At 47.3% G+C, this 22,746-nt stretch overlaps 1 long non-coding RNA gene across 2 annotated transcripts; it reads left to right on the top strand.

Moving 5' to 3' along the window:
* Positions 1–73: 73 nt before the first annotated feature.
* Positions 74–22,472, top strand: LOC136334513 (uncharacterized). Of its 2 annotated transcripts, none has more exons than XR_010731168.1 (4): positions 74–356; positions 9,259–9,304; positions 18,567–18,705; positions 19,123–22,472. It is a non-coding gene; the product is annotated as an uncharacterized lncRNA (long non-coding RNA). The 2 variants fall into 2 exon arrangements; XR_010731169.1 differs by having other exon boundaries at positions 18,970–22,472.
* The last annotated feature ends 274 nt before the right edge of the window (positions 22,473–22,746 follow it).

Raw genomic sequence — 22,746 nt, 5'->3', positions numbered from 1 at the left:
CGTGGGGGGAGCGGGGGAGGGGGGCCCGGGCCGGGAGGGGGCGGGGGCGCGGCTTTGTGGCAGCAGCGGACCGGGGAGGCCGGGTGCAGCCCGGTGGGCTCTGTGCTCTCTCTGCAGAGGATATTCTGCGCCCCCACCCCATCACTTGGATCTCGTCTGGGGAAGGTGGGATTTTTTTCTGAAGTCTGCCCCCCACCCCACCCCACGGAGAAGGATTGGAGCCTGGGCTCCAATCAAGGCGGAGGCTGCAGGGCCCGCGGGACACCCCCCCACCCCTTGCCCCGCGCACGCCTCCCGGGAGCCCTGGAAGGCGCAGCCCCGGGGGACCTCCTGCACTCCGGGAGGAGGCAGCGGCGGTGAGTCTCCCCTTTTTCCTTCATGGCACCCCTCCCCCGGGCTAGGGCAGGGGCCGCGGCAGGTGGGTGCCCAGGCCCCCGGGGCTGAGAGGGGTGCGGGGCGCCTGCCCGGGGGGCGGGTGGGAACGGGAGCGGGGAGGTGGCGGCCAGGGAAGGGCAGCGCGCGGTTCTCCCGGGACCCCGTGTGAGACGCTAGTCTGGGAAGCGCGGTGGGGTGAGCTACCCCCGGCCCGCTCCCTGTCTCCGGAGAGGGGCGTGTTAGGAGAGGAGGTGGGATGGGGACGAGGCAGCCCCCCACCTCCCCGAGGCTCGGGCTGGGAAATTAACGAGGCAGTTTGAAAGGCAGCCACCCCGCCCCCACCCCGGAAAGCCCGTTCGGGAAACTGACTCGCTGCGTGACCCCGATATCAATGCCATGCGGAGAGCAGGCCGCCTGCTTGCGGGTCGGCGCCCTCCGCGCCCACCTCTCCACGTGCGCCCGGGGCACCTCCGGCACGGACGGGGGCCAGCGCCACCCTACTGCGGACGTCCGGAAGAGCCGGGAGGATAGTCCCCAGGGAGTTACCACCTCCCCAAAGTAAAGTTGGCTGCCCCCTCCCTCCTTCCCTTCCTTCCTGGAGCAGGCGGCCATAGCACGTTGGCTTTAGCTTTTGCTGGGCAGAAGTCCGAAAGACTGGGTTCCGGGTGGGGATCGGGATGTCAGGGTCGCAGACTAACAAAGTTGCTCTGGCAAAAGTTGGGGGGGGGAGCAGAAGGCATTTTGATTTGGGAGTGGGGGAAGTGGCGTTTCTGGTTTCTCCTGCTTCCAATCCCGTCGCGAGGAGCGCTGGAATGTGCCGCTCAGATCCTTTGAGGACACATCCATATTTATAATTTATTTTTAGGAGAAGTTGTGAAAAAAGGAGGGGGTTTAAGGTAGGGAGAAAAGGTGTATGTGAGGGGGTGGCCTATCAGAACCCAGAGGCTAATTGAGCTATTAAGATGGAAATAATTTCCCCCACTCTGGGCTAGCAGCAAATTTGACTTTAATGAGAGACAATTAAGGGCACAAATAACTAAGCTTCAGTCGGGTGGGGTGGGGATGGGGGTGGAAGTGTACCAGGCACCACAGGCGTGCCTTTCGCGCTTTGCTAAGGGACATTTTGGGCACCCAGCGTCTTACCTGGGAACATTTCAGGCCCAACTGTGGGTCTGGGGGCAAGAGAGGCAAAAGATGCCCCAGTGGGGTAGGCAGATATGCCCCCTCCCTTCCAGGACCCCAGCTTTTCTGTGAGATGAACCTGTAATGATTCCTTCAGTTATACAGGATTCTTCAAAATCCTGGCTCTGGCACAGCCGGCCCCCGGTGCTGTGAGCTGGGGAGGGGTCACTTCTCCAAAAAGGAGATGTTGAAGGCTGTGGTCCCAGAATCGGGGTTTTGAGGGCGAGATGAGTTTATGTTTTATCCAACTGGCCCACAAAGTCCCGCTTTTGGGGTCATTCTCAACAGCGAGGGATTCAGGTCCCAGCAGCCCCTGCAAAGGGAGGGAGGGAGAGAGCTGACACCCCTAGGCTGTGCCTCTAAAAGTCAGAGGAAAGGGGGGAGTTTTACTACTTTTGGTAAAAGTGAAAGGCTGTTTTGGGGAGTGTTCTTTTGTGTGTGTGGATGTGGATATTTCCTCAGTTTGTTGAACCTGCTGTATTCAAGGGCCTCTTTGCTTAGAAGGCCAAAAAGAGATTTGAGAAGGCAGAAGTACAATTTTTTTTTTTTTTTTTTACCCAGTGGTTTGATGAGATGTTTTCGTGGACAGGATTTGAAGGAAATGAATGGCACATGGGTCACATCAAAGCATTTGACACCCCCAAAATCAAACACCACTGAAACCGTGAATCATAATTAGATTTGCCTTTAGATTTGTCAGAGGAGCAACGCTCCGCTTGATTCCGTGTGGAATCACACTATTTCTTTGCAATTCTTTGCTGCCTCACTCTAAGTCATTTTATAAGAAACTCTGCATGATATGTTCACAGGGTATTTTCTAAGGCAAAGGTGAATAGTAGGGGACGAATGTCCCTCCCAGAACATGAACCTTATTAAGTTGTATTGATTTACATACACACACACACACACACACACACACACACACAGCCTGCTCTCCATTTGTAACCTACGGACATCCACGTACCTGAAGTTTATTTGCAAACCTGGATTTCAATCAAGTGTTCACAACAGGGAATAGAAAAGTAAACTGTACCTGAAAAGTTTTTGAACACAACAAAGTCCTTGATGGAAGGGTCAGTGCTTAGTAGACAGGGCACACAGACACACGATGACAGTCGCACTCCCCCGGCCCTGGCAAAAGCAGTGTTTTACTGCCACAGTCCTTTCTCTTTGTTATGGGACACGATGAAACAGCACAATTTTCGAGAGCCCACACACAGTTCCAGTGAAGCTGGGCGATGGGAAATTGTCACATTGTAAAAGAAATTGTGTTTGTGCTTTGCTGAATTGTCACCGCCGTCAGAGCACCGGCGGGCTGTCAGATCCTATTTGCTCTGCTAAATAAGGATATCTCACCAAATTAGCCTTTAATGATACTTCTACAAATAGGGGCGATTTCCGTGAATTACCCAGGCTGGAACACTGAATATTGCGCCAGGACCCTGAGCTGAAATTGAGGCGATGAAGCCATACGTTGAAATGACTGAATTGTTAAGTGTGGAAAATCAGGCAGGCTTTAGTGCTTAGTGTCACATGTGAGTGCTCACTATAGTCACTGCTTAAATTCAGCTCTCTGAAACTGGGCATGCAATTATGAATATACATTTAGCAAACGTTCACCCCTCTCAGCCTGGAAACAAGCTAAGCAGTATGATGAAGAGATTATAAATCAGTACTTTGCAAGTGAGAAGTCGTCATTAACTCGGGAGAAGAATCAGCTTCTTTTCACATTCTTACCACCACCCCTCCCACGACCCAATAAGGAAAAAAAAAAACAACTCAACATGGAACTGATGCACACACCTATTACATTTTGCCTTTTCTCCTTTTTTTCATTTTCTGCGTAAAATTCATTAAGCAGTTGCTATCCCCTCCCTCCCCCAAGACTTGTGGATTTAGGGGGGAAAATAGCAACTCTGAATTTCGTTCTTAGCCATACGCATAGCAAATCTCATTGCAAAAAAACTTTTTTTTTCCAATAGAAAAGAATTTGGTCTAGCTGGGGGTAAAATTTTTAAAGGTGCTGCTGCAGTGAAACCAATACTTCCTTAAAAATAAAACCTGCATGTCTGACTCAAACAAATGAAAGCTGGAAAAGTCCCCACGAGGGAGGGAACACTCCCTGTTTCTTGTTTCCTAGGCCCCCTCCCACCTTATATTAAGAACAGAAAGAAGATTCTTGCCAGATAATAAACTTCCAGCTTCCTAATAGATTGGCTCCCCCTCTTTTAATTGGGTTTGTAGAGTAAATCCAGCTACTTTAGGCGTGAGACTAGAAAATTAGTCTGATGGAAAAGTTAGGGCCAACTCCGTACTTAAAATCAATCACTGGTCAGAGAAACAAGGGCCCGTGCTAACAAAAGAAAACACTTGATTAGAGTTACTGAAGTGGGAACTTTCCTTTCTTGCCCAGCATCCCAAACTCAGGAAAATGTGAAGTCTTTTTTTGCTTCTTATTTTTGGAATGAGGTGAAAATGAACCCTGAATAAAGACACCCACAAGAACATGATATAAACAACCATAGCCTTCTCAGGCCTAAGTAGCCATGCAGGCTTTTCAGGCCAAACGGTGGGTGTTAAGGAGAGTTTGGAACGAGTGGAATTGGGGGCGGGGGTCCCTTCATTCCCCCGAACCCCCAACCCTCCTCATGGTCTCTTGTCATCACAGGCTGTTTTCTTGACGTCCTCAGCTGTAGGGGGGCATAAGCAAATCTCTGCAGCGCCTAAAAGTTTCTGATTTGACATCATCTTCTTTATATAAAGCATTTGAGTTTAAGGACCCACAAAGCCAAATTGTTTCTGAGTGTCCTTGAATGGCCGCACCAGTAGGTGAAAGGAAGACACACCTAGAAAATGAGAACTCGTGTTCGTGTCACCAGAAAGCCATTTAAAAAATGCATTGGGCAGCCGGGGGCAGCTGTAGCCTCTGGCCGAGGACTTGGCGCCGGCAGGGAAGGAGTGAGTGGCTGGCCGAGCCGCGGTGAGCTGTGCGGCCTGGTGTGAAAGTTTCCTCCGAGGTGTGCCGAAAGCCAGGCTGTCTTGTTGGACTCGTGGGTGAGATCAGTGCCCAGGCCTGTTGGCATCTCTGCCCAAGACGGCCTGGACTGCTGCCAGTGCAGGCCTGAACGTGGCCTTAGAGCCAACACCAGAGCCCAGACAAGCCCCAGACCAGTGCTCAGGGGTCTTTGCTCCTGGGGCCCAGCCTGCAGCGTTTCTTGGCCAAAATGAGGGGTGCTCGGCTCCCCAGGGCCGCCTTGTCTGCGACTCTGCAGGGTTTACTGTGCGGTGACCACGTGGGCTCGGGTGAGGGCAGAACCCGCTTTGCTAAAGGGAAACAGATGAGGCAGACTCCGAGCAAATCTGCCTGTGCAGGAGCAGACTCAAGTCTAGAAAGTTTGGGAGCAGAGCTGTGCTTTTGCAGCCCAGGCTGAGACTCTGCTCGCCAGAGATGGGGCTTCCCAGCAAGCCATCTGCTTGGGCTGGGCCCAGGGTGAGGTGCAGAGGCAGCGACAAAGCAGGCCCACGGCTGAGCTGCCTGCAAGCTACCTGAGCGTCTGTCCATCCATCCGTCTGTCCGTGTGCTCCTACCAGCAGGCCTCCCTCCACCAGGGAGCGGAGGGAGCCCCCTTGTCACGCAGGAAACCCCGGGCTGAGAGTACAGGGTTGTAGCTTTGGAATGGAAAGGGGGCTTTAAGGGACCATCACTGGGCCAGCTGGGCCGATGAAGGAACTTCCATCTGAGGCCCCTGGGACTATGCCGAGAGAGAGTGAGAGTGAGATTGAGAGAGAGAGAGAAAGAGAACTGGATGAGCAGTCTGGAGTAAAAAATGCAGGAAATCCGCCTGCCCTGCCTTGGCAGCAGAAAGAACCCGCTTGGGGCAGGTGCACCCGGCCCTGAGTCAGCCACTCCCACGGGACTCCCATTTGGCCCCAGTAACTAGACGCCAGGCCACCAAAAGGCCTCGTGGGTTCCTGATTGCATCTCAGAATGGTATTAAAAGGTCCAGCCTGGGCACTCGCAGGCCTTGCCATATTTAGCCTTAGGTTCACCCAAAGAACATTTTAGGTGCTGCTTGAAAGAACAGATCTGGTTGCCGGCTGTCACATGGCGAGTGTAGAATCGCTCCCTCGCAGGCCTGGCCCAGACAGTGGCTGGGTGCTCGCCCGTATCTGTGCCAGAGTCCCCGCCAGAGCTCCAAGGCCACACGACAGGTGTCAGTGATCCAGCAAGCGCCCGGGTAGCTGCTTCTGTGTCGGGAAGGCATTTTGCCCCGTTTTCGTCCTGTTAGTGATAAGGATGCCTCCATTCACAGAACTCACAGAGGCTGTTTTCAGTTCCTCTCTTCTGCGATGGCCCAGTATGATATGCCAGCTTGCTGAGTGAGCAGCCTCCTCCTCTGGTGTCAGTGGCTGGTGGAGAGGTTAACCCTTTCACAGCCTGGGGTGCTGGTGGGTACAAGGGGCTCCTGCCGATTGAGACTTCAGAGGCCACATGCCCAGGGGAGCCACTATCCTGGACTCCTTAATTCTTAGTTGTTAGTAGTGGGACCTCAAAGATGGCACATGGCCATTAGCTGTGATTTTCGCCTGTTTCCCCCCATCAACGATAACCACTACTCTCCCCTACCCAACCCTTCACCTTTTGGTTGGCTGGACAGCTGTGGAAACAGCTGCTTGCTTTCCAGACATTTTCATCTGGGTTTCCCAGTTGACTGACTTTCCCACATTGCAGGGGAGGAGGTACTGATGGACTCGTGGTTCTCTCAGGACATTATTGAGAGTTTGAAATAACCGTTTGGGGTCTTGGGGAATGTCACAGTCTCTGGCAAGTGGCCTGGCATTAGGGAATGATCTGTAACCTGCTCTGGGGTTCCAGATCCTGGTTCTTCTGGGCATAGAGGAGGCGCATCTATACTGAAGCCACTGTGTGGAAAGGCATTTAGCCCAATGAATATCAGCCAATCATTACCAGCCTTCGGGAGCCTGGGTGGAGCCACCGTACACCAGGAAAGCCTTGGTTTGTTGAAAGTTTGCTCTAACTTTGTACATTTTTTCCTTTTTAGTTTTGGCTCTTGGTTCTCAGAGAGCCACCACTTCCTGCCCAGCTGGTTCATTACCGCAGGGAAAATGAGGGACTTTTGGGGGCAGATGTGTTTCCATTCCACTATCATAATGCCCCTAAAAATCCTTATTGCTCTTGCAGTATTCCTCGGGGGTCACTGGGCTGGCCCTGCACAGCTGGGAAGATGGCAGGTCTGAGCTCCTCCAACAACTAAAGAAAAAGAGAAAGATGTTCCTCCCCCTACCCTCCAGTTCTCTCTTCTGGTCCCTGATAGGTCTCCCCTCAACAGCGCTCAGAACTGGTTACCATCACAAAAAAGAAAAAGATGTCATCCGCAAACACAGGTGGCTAAGCATACTCTTTGCCCTGCAGGGGCAGGATCTTGGAGGTCAGGCCTGGGAAATGGGGGGCTGTGGCTACCGTCAGCATTTGCAATGGGGGTTCCTGGGGGGAGGTGGGGAAAGTGAGAAAGAAACAAGTGCTGCCTGTTTGACGAGGCGAATTTCACATTCAGCCTGGTCCTTTCCAGCAGTGCCTCTGGGAGCCTCACCTTGGCACGGGCCCCTGGACAGAACTGGCTTGCTTACTCACAACCTGAGACAAACCACCTCCCCGCTGTCTGCCTCAGTTTCCCTATCTTCCAAGGGAGGGGCAACACCCTGTGCTCTGGTCTCAAAGGGTTCTTGGTTGTTCCAATGTTGTAATGAATTCAAGTGATACACCAGCTTCGAAGGTTCTTTGAAAATGGGGCAGTGAAAGCGTTCAACGTGGCAAGTGTGTGTTAGTGCTGATCTTTATTAATACCTGCCTGATACCCTGAGACAACTCGACAGGAGGGGAGACTGTGGCCCCACAGTAAGCTCTGGTTCCTGGAATCAGCCACCCAGAGCTCTGCCAACTCTTCTCTGTCACCCCAGGCAAGTGACTCAACCTCTCTGGGCCTCCATTTCCCCCCCGTTCAGGAATGGAAGTTTCCCAGCTCTGATGTGCCCATCCATCTACTCGGTGATTTTAAGTGGTACCTGGCTAAATTATTCTAATAAGTATTTTTTGTACAACTGATTTCTACTCGAAGCAAGCGGTTAGATTTCAATTTTGGGTAGAACTAGAGGACCCCACTTTTTTTTTTTTTTTGCTTATTTGTTTTTACATCAATTTATGTAAGTAAAAAAGGGTGAATTGTTTGAAAGAAAAATATTAAAGAGTACAGGTGGTTTGAGGATAGAGCAGAAATAAGGTTGGAAGTTTGTGAAATTTTCCAGTGTTCTTGTTTGTTTAGGGATTTTCAAGATGACTCCATGCAGCTGGGGTGGGGAGGGGTGGGACAGAAGGGTGGGCTGCCAGTTCAACTCTGTGGAGGGCTCCGTCCATGACAATCTGGCTGTCACATGTCTTCCCATCCTTGCTTGCCAACACCAATGAGACAGAGCCCCTTGGACCTCTGCCCTACACCCACCCATAGCTCTTATTTGCCTCTTAATGTTAGGCCCACGATGCCCCAGCAACCTCCTTCCCGGCCAGGGCACCTCTTGGGCCTCAGTTTTCTCAGTGAAATGGGGAGAATAATAAACCCTCTGCCTCAGAGCAGGGGCTCAGTCTGGCAGCTCTGACTGTTCCCAAATAGGGCACTAGCAGCCCTGGGGGGAGGGCGGGGGACACAGCAGTGCCCTTGGCCTGGAGGGGCTCCCCTCAAATGGGCCACCCTGTACGTGGCTGGGGCACCAGCTCCCCACCCACCTCCTGGGCTGGTTGGTGGCTTTGAGGAGGAACAGCAAGCACGGGGCAGGGGCAGACTACTGTTTTACTTTCTGCAGTATCATGGGAGGGGGTGGCATTGGGGCCCAGCCGGCCAGCTGGGGCGGGCACCTAGAGGTCAGCAAGTGGCTGCCAGCCCAGCCGCCAGAGCACAACCCACACCCACCCTGCCCAGCAGCATGCCAGATGTGGGCTGGGTCCCCGAGGCACCCCTTAAATGCCTCCAGCCTACGACATGGGAGGACCTCCGGTGAGGAAAGCCAGGAGAGGGGGGAGATGGTTTCTGCTGATTCTGGGGCAGAGTGCTCTCACCGGACACCTGCTTCTTGCCTCCTTTCACTGGGCGCATGTCTGTTGAGGAGCCACTGTGTGCAAACGCACTGTGACAGGTGCCGGAGGTACAGCAGGGAGCAATACAGCCCTGCCCTCGTGGCTCGCAGTTGAGTCGGAGGAGACAGATGAAAGAGGATGCAAAGAAAGAAAATCCCATGTTATGGGGGAAATTCCACACTGTACACTTGGCATTAGCATGTCAGGGAAGGGCGTGCATATGTGCCTGTGTATGCACATGTGCATGTCAGTAATGTGTCAACGCCCGGGACACACAGCTAGATTAAGGACACAGACCTGGGGGCCAGATGTCCCCTGTTTGAATCTGGATTCTTCTACTGACTTGTGTGTGACCTCAGATGACCTTGGGCAAGTTCCTACTTTTCAGTTTCCCTGTGTAGGTGCTAGAATAAAAATCTCTATGTGATAGGACTGCAGCGAGGATGAAATAAGCCGGCGTCCCTAAAGAACTAAGGACAGTGCCTGGCATCGACCATGTGCTATATAAGTCTCAGCTCTTATCTAAGAATAACAAATGTGCACTATTCTTATAGGAGGCAATGCAGCAGTCACGGCCGGCTGAGAACACGGGTAAGATTGGTGAGTGCATCCTCCCTGCTAAGCACTTTACACCCCTCGTCTCACTAACCACAACCAGCCCTCAGCTGGGCCTGAGCATCTCCTGTTCTGAGGCTCAGGCAGGTGGAAAAATGTGTCCAGTGTCCCCAGCTGGACAGGTGTTTGACTCCAGGTGCAGGGCCGGCTCCATGGTTGGGGGCCTGCACTTGTTTTAATGCTCTGCTGCTGTTGTCTTGAAATTCTTAATAATTTTGGAACCAGGAGCCCTGGGTTTTCAAATTATGGAGCCAGTCTTGCCCAGATCTGACTTATTCCAAATTTGCCACTCTTAACTCCCACCATCCATATATCATACAGACAGGTCCAGAGTCGGTTCCAGATCATCAGTCCTCGGGTCACGACAGTCTCGACATACGACGTTTTGAGTTTACAATGCTCACTCCAATAAAAACTTAAAAATATTGAGACATGAGTGTCTCAGCTTACGCATTAGCACCATACTTACAGACTACTTGGGTGAACTAGTTAGGTTGTGTGCGGCAGAAGAATACGCAGTAACGCGGCCATATGAGTGAGGGAGTTGGCGTCCCCCAGTACACTTACGCCATTTGGACTGTTATAAGTGCAAGTGTTCCGTTTGTGTTAGGCTAGGGCAGGTGTAGTCAACCTTTTTATACCTACCGCCCACTTCTGTATCTCTGTTAGTAGTAAAATTTTCTAACCGCCACCAGTTCCACAGTAATGGTGATTTATGAAGTAGGGAAGTAATTTTACTTTATAAAATTTATAAAGCAGAGTTAACAGCAAGTGAAAGCATATAATAATAATTATTTACCAAGTACTTTATGTTGGATTTTCACTAAGTTTGGCAGAATAAATCTTTATAAAACACCTTAATATAGTTAAATCTATCTTTTTATTTATACTTTGGTTGCTTCGCTACCGCCCACCATGAAACTAGTGGGCGGTAGGGACCAGGTTGACTACCACTGGGCTAGGGTGTGTTTCTACTTACACCAAAATTCAGGTTACATCACTGTCGTAGGGACAGAACTGTGTCGTTACCCCAGGACCCCCTCGTACAGTGTTTAGTGTGGGACTGAAATTCTGGGGAGAATATGAAGATTTATTTGGGAGCTGAATTGTCCAAGTATGTACTTGTTTGTCTGTTGCCCCTATTAGAAAGCAGGCGGGGCAGTTGCCAGGGGCAGAGGCCCCAACTCACTCATTACCATATCCCCAGGGCCTAGCATGTACTAGCTGCTCAGTTAATAGCTGTGATACAGTTAGTAAATGGGAGGCTGCTATATCTCCAGAACCAAACCTATTGGAAAGACACCTTCCAGGAAAGCAGGTTGTTGATGGTACAGTGGCAGTCCTGGCCACCTCAGCAGGCTCTCTGCACAGCCCCCAAAGGGTGTGGAGACACAAGTCTCTTCTCCTTGCCCCAAACCTGTTTGCCAAAAGCTATAGCAAATTCCTATTTAACAGGTTCTTGTGGGGAGCTCAGAGACAACATGAATACTGAAAAGCACGAGGGCCTGGATTCCCGTGCTCCTGCATTGGGGGAAATGTAGCGTTCAGCAGAAAGAATGCTCGGGTTTTAGTTCTGGGCAGGTTTCGTTGTCATCGTCAGGGGGCACAATTTCCTGAACTGATAAGTGAAAGTTTGGGTTTTTTGGATTAAATGTCCTTTTTTTCCTCTGAAATTAGAGTTTTTCAATACTCTCAAAGCTCCAAATTATAAATATTACTAAGAAGCAAAGAATAATCTCAAAAGCCTTGCAGGGATTTATAACAATAATAAACATTTAGACGATTTTTGCCAACTGTTTGCAAAGGTGTTATCTCCCTTGCTTCTGATAACCCTGTGAAGTAGGGGTTGCCATCCTCATTTTCTAGATAACATCATAATCGCCAACACATGTTGGATACCAGGCACTTGACATGTATGAAATCATTTTAGTTGCACACGCAACATATTTATATAAAAGAGGCACTGTTACCATCTCTGGCTTACTGATGAGGAAACATTAGAGAGAGGAACTGACTTGCCCAAGGTCACACATCCAGCCTTTGATCAGCTGGGCTTCCAAGTCCAGATCTCCCATCCCCAGGGCCAGTAATTCAGTATTTTAGATGTCGTGGGCCATTTGGTCTCTGCCACAGCTGTTCCACTCTGCCATTGTAACAAAACAGCTGTAGATAAACATACAAATGAATAGATATGTCTGTGTATTCCAATAAAACTTTATTTACAAAAATAGGAAGTGGCTGAATTTGGCCCACACACTAGAGTTTGCCCACCCCTGTTCCAGACCCCAATACCTGCCTTTCAGTTAAGAAAAACGTGGCCCTGGAGATGTTCTTTGCCACCTTCTCTCCCTACCTGGGAGGTGACTAAGAGTTATGTTTCAGAACAAAGACAACTGGCTCTGGAGAAGTTGAGTAGGTCTCTCTTTCCTTGAAAGAATTACGATGCTCTTGGCATTTACAGCTGTAAGGACTTACTAGTGACTGCCACAATGGCACACCATGGGGATTTTTAAGTGGTAACTTTAATAGCTGTCAACTGAGTAGCTTTTAAAGTTGTAGAAGTGCTATAATTTAGGAGAATACAGTTGTACCTCACCATATCATGGTGTACTTTTCGCGGACTCAGTGTACTGCGGATTTTTTAATTGTATATATCTAATTTCGTATCGCAAACTTTTTGCCATATTGTGGAATTTTGCAGTATATAGGTATTTTTATATATTTATTATTTTAATTATTTTTGCAACAGAATAAGCATTTTCTAGCCTAAAAAAATAGAAAACAATATAAAAATATTAATTAAAACATATTAAAAGAATATTAAATCGAAATAAAGCCTTAAAATATATAAATAATTAAACATAAGGCTGCTACTTCACAGATTTTTGCTTGTCACAGAGGGTTCTGGAACCTAGCCCTTGCAATAGATGAGGGACCACTGTACCTCAGTGGGGTACTTTGGCTTTGGAAAGGTCATCTTCTCAGAGAATTAAAAATATCTCCCCTGACTGGTTGGCTCAGTGGTAGAGCGTCGGCCTGGCGTGCGGAAGTCCCGGGTTCAATTCCCGGTCAGGGCACACAGGAGAGGTGCCCATCTGCTTCTCTACCCTTCCCCCTCTCCTTCCTCTCTGTCTCTCTCTTCCCCTCCCGCAGCCAAGGCTCCATTGGAGCAAAGTTGGCCCGGGCACTGGGGATGGCTCCGTGGCCTCTGCCCCAGGCGCTAAAGTGGCTTTGGTCGCAACAGATCGACGCCCCGGATGGGCAGAGCATTGCCCCTTGGTGGGCATGCCAGGTGGATCCCGGTCGGGCGCATGCGGGAGTCTGTCTAACTGCCTCCCCATTTCCAGCTTCAGAAAAATACAAAAAAAAAAAAATCTTAAGGCACAAAAAAAAAAAGGTAGCCAAAAGTAGGGGTGGCAGTTGGGTGTGGGGAGAGGGTGGAGGAGATTGAGGCAGGGGGATTTCCCAGGAGGCAGGAAGCTGAAGCTTAAGGATTCCTGTCAGGAGGGCCTAATTTTTTTTAAATAGTTTTATTGAGATATAATTTACTTAAAATATAGTTCACCCATTTGAAGTATATAATTCAGTGGCTTTGAGTATATTCAAAGGTGACCATCATGACAGTCAATTTTAGATTTTTGTCACCTCAGAAAAGAAACTCCATACCCTTTGGCATTGCCCTCACCCCTAATCCTCCAACACACCCCGTCTCCCACCCTAAGCAAGCACTAATCTACTTTCTGTCTATAGATTAGTCCATTCTGGCTATTTCATGTAAACGGAAATCATGAAGTATGTCACCCCTTGTGACTGGCTTGTTTCAATTAGCGCAATGCTCTCAAGGTCCATCCACGCTGTAGTACCTTTCAGAACTGCATTCCTTTTAATGGCTGAATAATATCCACATTTCTGTTTCTCCGTTTGTGTGTTGGTAGACATTTTATTTACACTTTTTGGCTTTTATGAACATTGGTGTGTAAGTTTTTGTGCGGACATAAGTTTTCATCTCTTGAGTCTATACCTAGGAGTGGAAATCCTGGGTCGTAGGGTAACTCCATATTTAACTTTCTGAGGAACTGCCTGAGACATATCTTATATTGCCTTGTCCAATTTTGTATTCTGGAAATTTCCTACCACTGAAAGCAGAGAAAACACTATAACAAGCACCCCATACTCATCATCTGGTTTCAGCAGGTATCAACTGTTGTCAGTTTTGATTCTTCAGCCTTTTCTCCTCTACTTTATTCCCCACTAAGTAGTTGGAAGCTAGTTTAAACACTGCAGTTTATGTTGTTGACTTGGCTGAGAGGTCAACATTTTCTTTTGCCCCAAACCTTCAGTTCAAATCTCCTACAACCACATCCTTGTGTGAATGGAATTTGGGGAGGATGGAGGGATTGGGGCAGGATCTAGGGTGGGTCATTGTGCGGTGGAAAAGGAGTAGCCCCTGAGTGAAGCAGGACTGGCTACATGATGTTCAAAATGCGAGTCTGGAGCCCTTCGTTCAAGAATTATTAAAATAAGTTCAAGATGACAACAGCAGAGCATCAAAGTAAACATTGACCCTATGTAACCGCAAGGGTCATGTGCCCGTGAGGCCAGCAGAAGGCTGCCCAAGCAGAATTGATTCATTGGACACAGGGATTTGGAGTCTTTGGTGCCTAGGAGAGATATAGCAGCCCTTACCCCCAATCCCTGGACAGGTTCCAAGGAATGTTGGGTCTCCCGTGTGGGATAGGGTTAAAACCCATTGCATTTGACTCTCCAAAAATAAGATAACCCCAGCTGACATGCAGGTTATAAGTACTTTAAAAAAAAATAGCCATTTGTCTTAAGCCTTCTTCCCTAAGAGCTTACAGTTGTTTTACTTGGCTACACCATTCTGTCCTGGACTCTGAGTGTACTCTGATATCACAGCAAATGACAGGGCTGCAGTCTTCAGAACAGAGGCCCACTGGTTAGCAAACAACCCAGAGCAGCGGGAGGACCAGAAATGCCCATTAGAGGCAGGTGGCCATGGCAGGCATTGGCAACCAGTCATGGCACCCGATCCCTCCCAGCTCAGACAGAGCTCCATTATCCTTCTCTAAGAGGAGCCTCTCCCAACCAATTGAACCTTATTTTTTGCATTTATCTAGACTTTCAACCCAAGAATTCATCCAGAAACTTGGATCCTTCAGTGTGTCAGGATGCCACCCAAGGAGGCACTTAGACTAACGACCTTGTCATATGTATGCAACACGACTGGGAAGAGGGAGGAGAGGGACTCATTGAGGAGAGAACAAATAAGGATATTGCAGCTCCTCCTGTCCTCTGTAGGATATTCAGTGAATGAGTGAATGTTCACTCATTCATTCAATTATTTGAGTTCCTACTATACATAAGAGGTTGTGCACTGGATGTGAGCAATATAGTAGCCAACAAGACAGACACAGTTCCTCCCCATAGAAGTAGGAGAGGCAATCATTAGCCAGAGATGAACAAAACATTTTAAATGTGATCAAAGTAATGTAATAACAATTACAAAAAAAAAAAATTACAACAGTAAGGTCTAAGTAAGTCCTGGCAGCTTTGGGGTTTATAGAAAGCTAGAGTACATGTTAAAACAAAGCCCAGCTCAACAGAGTGAATGCAGAAGTAGCATCACCAGGAGAAGGCTCCAGAGGTAGGTGGCTCTGTTTTTGTTTTTTCCTGCCAGCACTTTCTCTCCCACTTCCGGTAACAGACCTGACACCCAGTGGGAATATGGCTTAAGATGGCTGCTCATAAGACCCATCACTCAGCTACAATAATTGGTCCAGGTGTGCACCCGTTACCCAGCACCACCAATCACAGCAGCCCACTTCTAAGCCCAGCTACAGTGATTGGTCCAGGTGTGGTCATGTGACCCAAATGGCCAATTCAGGATTGTCCTAACTGGAGCTGGTGGGAAGGTTGATTTTTTTTTTTGCCCTTTCCAGTACCCAAAGCTACCAGTGGTCCCAGATATTGAGGTCAGTAAGCAGAGAGAAAGAGAAATGAGGGATGGAATGCAGGTGGGGGATAGGAGAGAAAATAGTGCTGTGTCTGACTCCGGAGCCTTCCAGTACCTAGATCCAAGAGCAGCTCAACCTCTCCCTTTCTCTGTAATAGCTGCTGGAAGGGATAGATGCCCCATTTTACCCCAATAAGATCAACTCTGGTTTCTGTGTTGCCCAAAGCATCCCAATTCCACACTTGGGGACTGTGTCCATCTTTGTGGACTATGTGAAAATAAAAGGGGCAGGTTATTCTCCCTTAGGTGTGCCTGCTTTAAGATAAGATAAGAGATAAGAGAATCCCTAGACACAGTGGTGGGATTCAGCTGGTTCGCACGGGTTCAGCAGAACCGATACCTAATTTTTTGTTGAGTTTCGTGAACCAATTGTTAAAATGACACTTGTAATCAGGGTTCTCTCTAAGGTGGGCCCCTGGGCAGCCGCCCAATGTGGAAATCACAAATTTCCATTCTTTACTCTTTTTGAACATTCATCTGTGCAACAGTGTATTCTAAGTGTCCGTAGTAATTAATGTTCATTCCGTCCATAGGTGAAAAAAAATTGAAAGTGAGGATGCCAGTCAAGAAGCAACATGGAAATATCTTAATAGTTTTATTGGTTTTTTTTCAGATATTATTTAATATTTTTTCATTAATATTTTAAAACTCATAACAATCTAGTTTTGTGTACCTCTTTTATTGTCCTTATTTAAGTATTAAATGCATGAGATAATAAATGACCTTTTAGTATATCTTTTTTTTATACTTAAAATGGTTAAGGCAGAGAACTGGTTGTTATATTGTTTGAGTCTCACCACTGCCTAGACACACCTCCATGTGCCATTCCCAATTAATTTCCCACTGAAATCAGAGCTAAACATTCCCACCCTGTTCCCTCTTGCCTCTATCTCCCGGACCCAACACACACCCACTTCTCCCGCCCTGCTCTCCAGCGTGGGCAGAGCATGAAGCTGGTCCTGGCCGCTGCGCCAATGCCCATGTTCTATTTGTAGTGATTTGTTTATGACTGTTCCTCCCATGAGTGGGGACCCAGGTCTTACTCATCTTTGCACCCCCAGCTGCTGACACACAGCAGGCTGGCAGCGAGCATGGGAAGGAGGAGGCGGGAGGAAGAAACAGGGGAGAAAGGGGAACTCATTCCTATTATTCTGGTCCAACTAGTGGTCACTTGGAAGGTCAAGTTTTGTATTGGTTTTTTCTGCTCCAATATCACCTTCCTGGTGCACGCATTCTCCCGGTCCCCTTCCTGCCTCCTTCCATTTTCTATGCTTTCTTACTCTCCTAAGCTCCTCTACTACCATCAGTTCTTCCCTATGTTCCATTTATTTTACTTACTATCTCTCACTGAAATGTCCCCTCTGGGTGGGCAGGCATCTTTGATTTGTCCTCTGCTATATCTTCAGCACCTAGAACTTTGCCTGCCACCTTGTAGATCAGGGGTCGGGAACCTTTTTGGCTGAGAGAGCCGTGTATGCCATAGGTTTTAAAATGTAATTCCGTGAGAGCCATATAATGGCCTGTGTATGTTACGCATTATCCAGTAAAAATTTGGTGTTGTCCCAGAGGACAGCTGTGATTGGCTCCAGCCACCTGCAACCATGAACATGAGCGGTAGGAAATGAATGGATTGTAATACACAAGAATGTTTTATATTTTAACGTTATTGTTTTTTTATTATTAAAGATTTGTCTGCAAGCCAGATGCAGCCATCAAAAGAGCCACATCTGGCTCGCGAGCCATAGGTTCCTGATCCCTGTTGTAGATGCTCAATAAATATCTTTGGAATGAGTGAATGCTTTTTGTTCACCAAAACCACAGTTCTGCGAAGTTTTTTTTCTTAAAAGACCTAGTCAGTGAAGTATTCGTTTACTAGGGCTGCCATAACAAATGACAGTTGACACTTGAACAACGTGGATTTGAACTGCATATGTCCACTCATACACTTTTTTTTTTCCAGTAAATACCTTAACTGTTTTCAGTCTACGGTTGGGCATCCACGGAAGCAGAGGACCAACTGTGTGCATGGATTTGTGCCATTTTATATCAGAAACTTGAACACCAGCAGATTTTGGTATCCCAGGAGTCCTAGAACCAATGCCCCATGGATACAGAGTGACAACTCAGTTTTGAGGGAGTCAAAAGTTATACACAGATTTTATTTTACTATGCAGGAGGTCATAGCCCTAACCCGTGCGTTGTTCAGGCATCAACTGTACTACAAACTAAGTGGCTTAAAACAACAAAACTTAGTCATTTCACCGTTCTGGATGCTAGAAGTCCAAAGTCTGGCAGGGCCACGTGGCCCCAGCTACTCCAGGGGAAAATCCGTTCATTGCCTTTTGTTGCTTCTGGTGGTTCTGATATTTTCTGACTTGTGGCCACACCACTCCAATCTCGGCCTGTGTCTTCTTACATTTTTCTGTCTGTCTCTGCTTCTGTCTTTAAAGGATGCATGTGAGATTACATTTAGTGTCTTATCTGGATAGTCCAGGATAAACAACTCGTCTCAACCCTTAACTTAGTCACATCTCTTGCCATATAAAGTAATATGCACCGGTTCCAGGGATTGGGAAATGGATATGTCTTATCTCTCTGGGGACCGCCACTCAGCCCACTACAGGTTATTTCCACAAAGACCAGAAAAGCAAAGGTTCTGACCACCACTCCACTGGCCCCACAGATACGTAATGACAAGAGTATTATTGTTGTATTATGTTGCTCCAATCAGAGTGTGTAAATGATTTTTGAAACACCATTTTATGCTTTTTAATTATTCCAATTTTAAAAAATAATAACATGCTTATGATAAGAAAAATAGTACAGAAGAGTATAATGTGGGCAATAGAGGAACCCCTTTAACTCCAGTTGCACTTTCTAAAAGTAACCGCTCTAGGCAGTTTGCATGAGCCCCATAAATTTTCTAAGCATATTCAGGCACATACACTTTTTTCCTCATAACATTAAGAAAACCAGGGGTGTGAGAATATATCCTGAAGACAAGACACCCCTCCCACCCACCTCATTCTTTCTAGTGAGTTCTATACTTGCACCTATTTAACCTGTCCGCACTGGCCAACATTTCAGTTAACTCCAGGATTTTGCTGTTATAACATATATGCTCTTTGGCCTGTGTCCAAGTATACTTATAGGATACACTCCAAGAAGTGGAATTTCTCAATCGGAGGATATGTGCACTTTTCATTTCTACAGCTATTGCCCAGTGTCCTTCAAAAAGTTGATATCATCCCCACACCAACCAACAATGCACGTGTGAGGGTGCCTGTTTCCAGCCCCCCGCGCACACCCTGGCAAGGACACAGTGTGTCAGGGAAAGCAAATCCCAAATGAGGTAAGTAGATGTTTCTTGTGGGCCTGGGTGGGCGGGTGGACATGTCCCTCCGAGGTCAGCCCGGTAGCTTTCTGAGGCAATAAGCTGTTCAGAGTTCTCATGAGCTTGAGCTTTATAAACAAAGGCGGAGTTTGGGGAGGTGAGCCAGGACCGTGCAGCGAGAAGCGTTGTGAAACCCAGTATTTATTTCTCTAGTACAGTGAGAACTTAAATATGGTCAAAACATACTTTTCTTTTAATTTACACAAACAAATATGTTCCCAGGCTGACACCTCCGGTGCCAAGTTTCTAGGGGAAATGAAATTCTACTGTGAGATTATCAGCCACTTAGAGAGAAGATGAGAATGGAAAAGCCATGGTGAGTTGCTTTTATGCTTCCAGAGCTGGGCTGCTGAGAGGTGTTGCTTTCTGTCTTAGTTGCAGAGACAGCTGCCAGTAATTTCAGCGAACGAAACACGGACCTTGTAAAGGCCAGAGGACGGGGAAACACTCCAGTTTTGATAAAAGGAGGTCTGCTTTGCACCGAATTCTCCCTCCTGCTGGTCAGGAGATGCAAAGATATATCCCGAGTTGCTGATGAATTGAGGGAAAAGAAACGGGCCCAGTGTGAGTGGCCTTGCGAGGGCTGTGCTAATATAAAAACCAAACAACTTGAACCTGTTCCGAGAGGGGATTAAAGCAACATGTTATTGTGAGTGCTTAATTTATTGAGCTGCGGCAAGATCTGTAATGAAATACAGCCCTCAGAACTAATAACCTCCTGCTGCAATTGAACTTGACAATTAAGGAATATTTTCCAAGGATTTTTCTGGAACAGCTTAAAATTTCTTGTATCAGTGGTGGGATGTTTCTGAGCCCTCATTTTTCCAGGCAAGCTTTTTTTTAAAGAATGAAAGGCTGATGTCAATAAGGAAATAACTGACACTTTATTGAATGCCTTGTGTGCACCAGGCACTTAATATGCATTATCTCTAATCCTGACAACCCAATAACTCTTATTGGTCCCTATTTTACAGATATGAAGTTCCTAGGTGTTAAGTGATTTTTCAGAGTGACGTTGTCCAAATCGTTAGCTACTAGCCACTTGTGGCTATTTATGTCTAAATTAGTTAAAAATTTCAAAATTTCAAAATTCACTTCCTAGGTGTCACTAGTTCAAGTGCCCACCACTCACCATGTGTGGTTAGTGGGTACCACATTGGACAGCGTAGCTACAGACCATGTTGATGATTGTGGAAAGTTCTAGCAATCGGTGCTATTCCAGAGATTTCAGTGCTAGAAACTGGCAGGGCTAGAATTCAAACCAGAGCCAGTGGGCTTCGAAGGTAGCACTGTTTTATCATTACTCCTTGCTTCTTTCTTCTCTTTCTTTGAGAAGTAAGAGGTAGAGCTGTGATTTTTTTTAAACCCTGGCTGCACATTCAAATTACCTGGACTGCTTTAAAAAATATTGATGATAGGGTCCTGGCCCTAGAGAGTCTGACTTAAGTGTGATGGGGGGGAAGGGCAGGCCTGAGGGGTTTTTATCATTTCTCAGGTGAACAGCCAGGATAGAGAGCAGCTAAATGAGCAGGTGCACCCTGTGTGATGGAAAGAACTGGCTCATCTGCCCTGAGGATGTGGTCCCTTGTGGACCCAGATGTGGGCTTCCCCTGGGGCCACATCTAAGCCTTTCTCAGACAGCTTGGAGTCCTTTCTGAAGGAAAGACTTAAGTGCTTTCTCACATGCTTCCTGCTTGATGGAGGGAGCATGTGAGGAGCTCTGCTTTCAGAAGCAGGCCTTGTCACACTGTCATGGAAGAAAGAAGATGAGGATGTAAAATCACAGAGACAGAGTGGAACCTGCAGTCCTGAATTTGAATCAGAAGCATCAGGATGAACCCATGCTATAATTTTCCTTACAGAATAAAGCATGTGTTTCCTAGCTCTGCCCACTGAAAAGGTGGGGAATAATGACCGATTCAGTAGCAGTGAGCACCTCCAGGACTCAGATTAGGGTCTCTAAACACCACTTCTAATGAGAAATCAGGGTTCTGTGCACATACGGCTGATTCCAGGTCTGAGGCAGGACAGGTGCAAGATGGACCTGGAACATTCTGTCACCCAGGTAGCATGGAAGCTCTCAAAGACTTCTGGGGTCATTTCAGAAAAGATGAAGGGGACAATGTGATAGGAAAGCTGAACCAAGGTGGGACAGTTGGAGTATCAGTAAGAATAATAACTGCACTGGACTGAAATGTATTCCGTACATCCAAATCTGAGTTCACTATGATAATTAGAAAAAAAGCATAAACTCATTTGTCATCTTTGGAGGATGTTAAGAATCCAACTCATTATCTTGAAAACTGTTGCCTGACCTGTGGTGGCAGAGTGGATAAGGCATCAACCTGGAACACTGAGGTTGCCAATTAGAAACCCTGGGTTTGCCTGGTCAAGGCACATATGGGAGTTGATGCTTCCTGCTCCTCCCCTCTTCTCTCTCTCTCTAAAAATGAATAAATAATCCCTAGCCAGTTGGCTCAGCGGTAGAGCATTGGCCTGGTGTGTGGAAGTCCTGGGTTCGATTCCTGGCCAGAGCACCCAGAAGCGCCCATCTGCTTCTCCACCCTTCCCTGTCTTCTTTCTCTCTCTCTCTCTCTCTTCCCTTCCCACAGCCAAGGCTCCATTGGAGCAAAGTTGATCTGGGCACTGAGGATGGCTTCATGGCTTCCGCCTCAGGCACTAGAATGGCTCCGATTCCAATGGAGCAATGCCCCAGATGGGCATTACCCCCTAGTGGGCATGCCGGGTGGATCCCAGTCAGGCGCATGCAAGAGTCTGTCTCTCTGCCTCCCTGCTTCTCACTTCAGAAAAATACAAAAAAAAAAGGAATAAATAAAATCTAAAAAAAGAAAAAGAAAACTGTTAAATAAAAGGAGAGAATCAAGCATATCTCCTTTCTGGTATGAACCATACCTTACAGTAACCAAATAGTTGCTAAAGGAAGCTTCTTTTTATAGAAGTACAGTATTCCAGCTAACAAAGACAGAGGATAGAATTTATTTGCCACCATTTTGCAACCTCTAATGGATCCAATAATCATGAATGCTGCTAACATCACCAGACATTATGTGCCTTCGAAAGGAAAATACAGAACAGCTACTGGGAAACCATAAACACACACACACACACACACACACACACACACACACACACACAAGCGTTAATCTAAGTAACTTCTAGATCTAACTACTGATTAATAAGAAATATAAGGGGGAGAGGAACGTGTATGGTGATGCAATAAGCAAAATCCAGATTCTGCAGAACAACCACCCCCGTTTCTCAACAAAGACATTGCAAGGGAAGAAAAAGACTGAGAGATGTAAAAAAACATATCAACCAATCACAATGGATGAGCCTTGTATGGATCCCAATTTTAACCAACTGTAAAGAAAACAGTATGAGACCACTAAAGAAATTTGAACACTGACTAGATATTTGCTGATATTAAAGCATTAGTTTTAGTAGGGGTGAAGGTGGTATAAACCCCACTCCGTTTTTTTGGAGTCAATACTAAAATATTGATATTTGCGAAAGAGATGACTGCTGTCAGGGTTTTGCTTCTAAATATCTGAGATGCAGGAGGAAGGGAGGGGTTGTAGATGGCACAAGATTGGCTGAGAGTTGGTGATTGTTGAAGCAGGGTGATGGGTAGCTGGGGTTCCTTGTACCATATACTCTATTCTTCTGTATGCTTCAAGTTTTTCATAATAAAAATAAGTTAAAAAGTGAAGGCCAGTCTTTTCCTTCCCTTCTCTCAAGGGTATTTGGTTGGTCTGCCTCCCCACTGCTGGCATCTCCGGGGCAAACCTGCGTAGCAGATTTGAGATGCGCGCGCACACGCACACACACACACACACACACACACACACACACACACCCTGTCTCCAAGACAACCAGTGAGGGGTTACAGCAGCAGCCAAAAGGTTCCTGTCCTTATAAGGATCAGGCCAGCCTGCCATTGTCACATCAGATCCATCACAGTTTGTCCCTTTAGTCCTA

This window comes from Saccopteryx bilineata, chromosome 4, assembly GCF_036850765.1.
Source record: "Saccopteryx bilineata isolate mSacBil1 chromosome 4, mSacBil1_pri_phased_curated, whole genome shotgun sequence".
NCBI classification, from domain to species: Eukaryota; Metazoa; Chordata; class Mammalia; order Chiroptera; family Emballonuridae; genus Saccopteryx; species Saccopteryx bilineata.
Note: the sequence above shows the minus strand (reverse complement) of the source record. Positions and strands in the feature narration are given on the sequence as shown.